The following is a 6455-nucleotide window of genomic DNA, read 5'->3' as shown; positions in this document are numbered from 1 at the left end:
AGTCCAAAGCGGATCCAACACAGCAGCGAGAGTCCCGTTCACAGCGGAGCCAGCAGGAAACCATCCCAAGCGTAGGCGGACCAGCAGCGCAGAGATGTCCCCAGCCGATACACAGGCGAGCAGTACATGGCCACCGGATCGGACCGGACTCCCTCCACACGGGAGAGTGGGACATGGAAGAAAAAGAAAAGAAACGGCAGATCAACTGGTCTAAAAAGGGAGTCTATTTAAAGGCTAGAGTATACAAATGAGTTTTAAGGTGAGACTTAAATGCTTCTACTGAGGTGGCATCGCGAACTGTTACCGGGAGGGCATTCCAGAGTACTGGAGCCCGAACGGAAAACGCTCTATAGCCCGCAGACTTTTTTTGGGCTTTGGGAATCACTAATAAGCCGGAGTCCTTTGAACGCAGATTTCTTGCCGGGACATATGGTACAATACAATCGGCAAGAATAAGAGGAAAAACATGCCAGGGTTCGTTTTAAACTGAACTAAAGTACTCAACAATGACCACCAACAAGGTCCATCAATCCGTTTTCTACCGCTTGTCCCGTTCGGGGTCGCGAGGGGTGCTGGATCCATCCATCCATCCATCCATTTCTACCGCTTATTCCCTTTTGGGGTCGCGGGGGGCACTGGCGCCTATCTCAGCTACAATCGGGCGGAAGGCGGTGTACACCCTGGACAAGTCGCCACCTCATCACAGGGCCAACACAGATAGACAGACATCCTATCTCAGCTGTATTCAAGCAGAAAGAGGGGTACACCCTGGACAAGTCGCCACCTCATTGGAGGGCCAACCAACACGGTCTCTGTTTACAAATACAATTATAATAAATCCTTTTCCCTATACCACCTATCTTCATTTGGTTCAGCTGGAGTCTATCCCAGCTGTACATAATATCAGAAGTAATAAATTGTGATTTGGGTGTGGCACAAGGATCTATTTTGGACCTGCTTCTTTTCAGTATAAATCATCCATCCATCCATCCATTTTTAATCTTCCTGAAGGAACTCTCCTGAAGGAATCAATAAAGTACTATCTATCTATCTATCTATGTATCATCTACCACTTGTCCCGTTCGGGGTGCTGGATCCTATCTTAGCTGCATTCAGGCGGAAGGCGGCGTACACTCTGGACAAGTCGCCACCTCATCACAGGGCCAACACAGATAGACAACATTTACACACTAGGGCCCATTTAGTGTTGCCAATCAACCTATCCCCAGGTGCATGTCTTTGGAGGTGGGAGGAAGCCGGAGTACCCGGAGTGAACCCACGCAGTCATGGGGAAATTGAACCCAGGACTACTAAGGACTTTCATATTGTGAGGCACATGCACTGTTCAACCGTGCTGCCATATATATATATATATATATATATATATATATATATATATATATATATACATATATATATATATATATATATATTCACACACTGACGTTGGGAGCTGCCATGCAAGGCGCTCACCAGGCCCCATCAGGAGCAAGGGTGAAGTGTCTTGCCCAAGGACACAACGGACGTGATTAGGATGGTAGAAGGTGGGGATTGAACCAGTAACCCTCGGATTGCTGGTCACAGCCACTTTACCAACTTTGCCACGCCACATGCCAAATGTATGCAGATGATACGATCATTTATCAATCATCAATCAATGTTTACTTATATAGCCCTAAATCACTAGTGTCTCAAAGGGCTGCACAAACCACCACAACATCCTCGGTAGGCCCACATAAGGGCAAGGAAAACTCACACCCAGTGGGACATCGGTGACAATAATGACTATGAGAACCTTGGAGAGGAGGAAAGCAATGGATGTCGAGCGGGTCTAACATGATACTGTGAAAGTTCAATCCACAATGGATCCAACACAGTCGCGAGAGTCCAGTCCAAAGCGGATCCAACACAGCAGCGAGAGTCCCGTTCACAGCGGAGCCAGCAGGAAACCATCCCAAGCGGAGGCGGATCAGCAGCGCAGAGATGTCCCCAGCCGATACACAGGCAAGCAGTACATGGCCACCGGATCGGACCGGACCCCCTCCACAAGGGAGAGTGGGACATAGAAGAAAAAGAAAAGAAACGGCAGATCAACTGGTCTAAAAAGGGAGTCTATTTAAAGGCTAGAGTATACAAATGAGTTTTAAGGTGAGACTTAAATGCTTCTACTGAGGTAGCATCTCGAACTGTTACCGGGAGGGCATTCCAGAGTACTGGAGCCCGAACGGAAAACGCTCTATAGCCCGCAGACTTTTTTTGGGCTTTGGGAATCACTAATAAGCCGGAGTCTTTTGAACGCAGATTTCTTGCCGGGACATATGGTACAATACAATCGGCAAGATAGGATGGAGCTAGACCGTGTAGTATTTTATACGTAAGTAGTAAAACCTTAAAGTCACATCTTAAGTGCACAGGAAGCCAGTGCAGGTGAGCCAGTACAGGTATATATGTATGTATATATGTATATAAAGGTATATACAGTACAGGCGTAATGTGATCAAACTTTTTTGTTCTTGTCAAAAGTCTAGCAGCCGCATTTTGTACCAACTGTAATCTTTTAATGCTAGACATGGGGAGACCCGAAAATAATACGTTACAGTAATCGAGGCAAGACGTAACAAACGCATGGATAATGATCTCAGCGTCTTTAGTGGACAGAATGGAGCGAATTTTAGCGATATTACGGAGATGAAAGAAGGCCGTTTTAGTAACGCTTTTAATGTGTGCCTCAAAGGAGAGAGTTGGGTCGAAGATAATACCCAGATTCTTTACCGTGTCGCCTTGTTTAATTGTTTGGTTGTCAAATGTTAGAGTTGTATTATTAAATAGAGTTCGGTGTCTAGCAGGACCGATAATCAGCATTTCCGTTTTTTTGGCGTTGAGTTGCAAAAAGTTACCGGACATCCATTGTTTAATTTCATTAAGACACGCCTCCAGCTGACTACAATCCGGCGTGTTGGTCAGCTTTAGGGGCATGTAGAGTTGGGTGTCATCAGCATAACAGTGAAAGCTAACACCGTATTTGCGTATGATGTCACCTAGCGGCAGCATGTAGATGCTGAAGAGTGCAGGGCCAAGGACCGAACCCTGGGGAACTCCACACGTTACCTTAACGTAGTCCGAGGTCACATTGTTATGGGAGACACACTGCATCCTATCAGTAAGATAAGAGTTAAACCAAGACAGGGCTAAGTCTGACATACCAATTCGTGTTTTGATACGGATGGTAGAAGGTGGGGATTGAACCAGTAACCCTCGGATTGCTGGCACAGCCACTTTACCAACTTTGCCACGCCACATGCCAAATGTATGCAGATGATACGATCATTTATGTATCTCAATAAGCTTCAGAGATACACTATATTGCCAAAAGTATTTGGCCACCTGCCTTTACTCACATATGAACTTAAGTGCAATCCCGTGGAATTGTACAAAAGCTTTCGGTATCCTGGAGCATTCTAAGTTCCTTTCACTGGAACTAAGGGGCTAAGCCCAACTCCTGAAAAACCAACCCAACACCATAATTCCTCCTCCACCAAATTTCACACTCGGCACAATGCAGTCCGCAATGTAGCGTTCTCCTGGCAACCTCCAAAACCCAGACTCGTCCATCAGATTGCCAGATGGAAAAGCGTGATTCATCATTCCAGAGAAGGCATCTCCACTGCTCGAGAGTCCAGTGGCGGCGTGCTTTACACCACAGCATCCGATGTATGGCTTAGATGCAGCTGATCGGCCATGGAAACCCACTCCATGAAGCTCTCTACGTCCTGTACGTGGGCTAATTGGCAGGTCACAAAGTTCGGAGCTCTGTAGCAACTGACTGTGCAAAAAGTCTTTGCACTATGCGCTTCAGCATCCGCTGACCCCTCTCAGTTTACGTGGCCTACCACTTGGTGTTGTTCCCAAACTTCACTTTTCTTTGAATAAAGTTGACTTTGGAATATTTAGGAGCAAGGAAATTTTACGACTGGATTTGCATCCAATGACAGTTCCACGCTGGAAATCACTGAGAGCGGCCCAATCTCTCACACGTTTGTAGAAACGGTCTCCATGCCTGAGTGCTTGATTTGATACACCGGGCCAAGTGATTAGGACACCTGATTCTCATCATTTGGAAGGGTGGCTAAATACTTTTGGCAATGTAGTGTATTAAACAGACCGCTTGCTAAAATATCAATATGGCTTCCAAATAACTGTTTAACCCTAAATTATAACAAAACAGTCCCCATGTGTTTCTCATGGAAGAAACAATCATTCAAAGAAATTCAGGTCAACATTAACCCCAAAAAAATAGAGCAGGTAAAGGAATTTAAATATTTGGGTGTTATTTTGGACCCTAAGCTAAAATTTGATGGCCATATTATAAAAAATGATTAACACCATAAAAATAAATATAAACTGTTTCAGGCGTATTAGACCTTGTTTATCATGCAATGATTTGATCCCATATGTCTTATTGTGCCATGGTCTGGGGACAGGCCATGAGATGTGTAGTGAAGCTTCAATGGACTCCCTTTTTAGACCAGTTGATCTGCCGTTTCTTTTCTTTTTCTTCTATGTCCCACTCTCCCGTGTGGAGGGGGTCCGGTCCGATCCGGTGGCCATGTACTGCTCGCCTGTGTATCGGCTGGGGACATCTCTGCGCTGCTGATCTGCCTCCGCTTGGGATGGTTTCCTGCTGGCTCCGCTGTGAACGGGACTCTCGCTGCTGTGTTGGATCCGCTTTGGACTGGACTCTCGCGACTGTGTTGGATCCATTGTGGATTGAACTTTCACAGTATCATGTTAGACCCGCTCGACATCCATTGCTTTCCTCCTCTCCAAGGTTCTCATAGTCATCATTGTCACCGACGTCCCACTGGGTCATTATTGTCACCAATGTCCCACTGGGTGTGAGTTTTCCTTGCCTTTATGTGGGCCTACCGAGGATGTCGTGGTGGTTTGTGCAGCCCTTTGAGACACTAGTGATTTAGGGCTATATAAGTAAACATTGATTGATTGATTGATAAACAAACAGTAAAGATATTAGACCCAACACCAATGAAGCATCATCACTGCCATATTACCCAAAAATATAACATGATGAGTTTTGAAAATGTTATACATTTCTCATTGTTCAAAGCTGTTTTTACATGTAAGTGTCTTCATGAATTAGCCCCTGATGTGATGTTTCAGGAAATACGAAGATACAGTGGTGAAGGTGTGCAGACTCCAGCTGAAGTCGGTGGGTGCCGGACCACTCTGTGTCAGTCTGCGTTCTCACTGAAGGCCTCACATCTGTGGAACTCTTTGCCACAGAAGTTAAAGTCACAGTCGGACACTAAACTTTTCTCTACAAAATTGAAAAAGTGGCTTAAGGAAAATCCGAAGTGTGAGCACTAGAACTGGTTGTAGTATGGAAAATGGGGCCAATTATTTTCAATGTGTTTTTATTTTTGTACTTGTCTTAATCCTTTTGTATGTGTTGTACACTCCTCTCATCTTTTTTTTAACGCTTAAACAGGGACAAGGGTTGCAAATTAGCCTGTGGCTATAAGTCTTATGTACTTTAACATGGGTTACCTATGGGTAGCAATGTAAACAATTACAAACCCCGTTTCCATATGAGTTGGGAAATGATGTTAGATGTAAATATAAACGGAATACAATGATTTGCAAATCCTTTCAACCCATATTCAGTTGAATGCACTACAAAGACAAGATATTTGATGTTCAAACTCATAAATTTAAATTTTTTTTGCAAATAATATTTAACTTAGAATTCCATGGCTGCAACACATGGCAAAGTAGTTGGGAAAGGGCATGTTCACCACTGTACTGCACTGCACTGGCTTCCTGTGCACTTAAGATGTGACTTTAAGGTTTTACTACTTACGTATAAAATACTACACGGTCTAGCTCCATCCTATCTTGCCGATTGTATTGTACCATATGTCCCGGCAAGAAATCTGCGTTCAAAGGACTCCGGCTTATTAGTGATCCCCAAAGCCCAAAAAAAGTCTGCGGGCTGTAGAGCTTTTTCATTTCGGGCTCCAGTACTCTGGAATGCCCTCCCGGTAACAGTTCGAGATGCCACCTCAGTAGAAGCATTTAAGTCTCACCTTAAAACTCATTTGTATACTCTAGCCTTTAAATAGACTCCCTTTTTAGACCAGTTGATCTGCCGTTTCTTTTCTTTTTCTTCTATGTCCCACTCTCCCTTGTGGAGGGGGTCCGGTCCGATCCGGTGGCCATGTACTGCTTGCCTGTGTATCGGCTGGGGACATCTCTGCGCTGCTGATCCGCCTCCGCTTGGGATGGTTTCCTGCTGGCTCCGCTGTGAACGGGACTCTCGCTGCTGTGTTGGATCCGCTTTGGACTGGACTCTCGCGACTGTGTTGGATCCATTGTGGATTGAACTTTCACAGTATCATGTTAGACCCGCTCGACATCCATTGCTTTCCTCCTCTCCA

The sequence above is a fragment of the Nerophis ophidion genome, linkage group LG20 (genome assembly GCF_033978795.1).
Source record: "Nerophis ophidion isolate RoL-2023_Sa linkage group LG20, RoL_Noph_v1.0, whole genome shotgun sequence".
Lineage (NCBI taxonomy): Eukaryota > Metazoa > Chordata > Actinopteri > Syngnathiformes > Syngnathidae > Nerophis > Nerophis ophidion.
The sequence above is the reverse complement of the archived record's forward strand: the minus strand, read 5'-3'. Positions refer to the sequence as shown.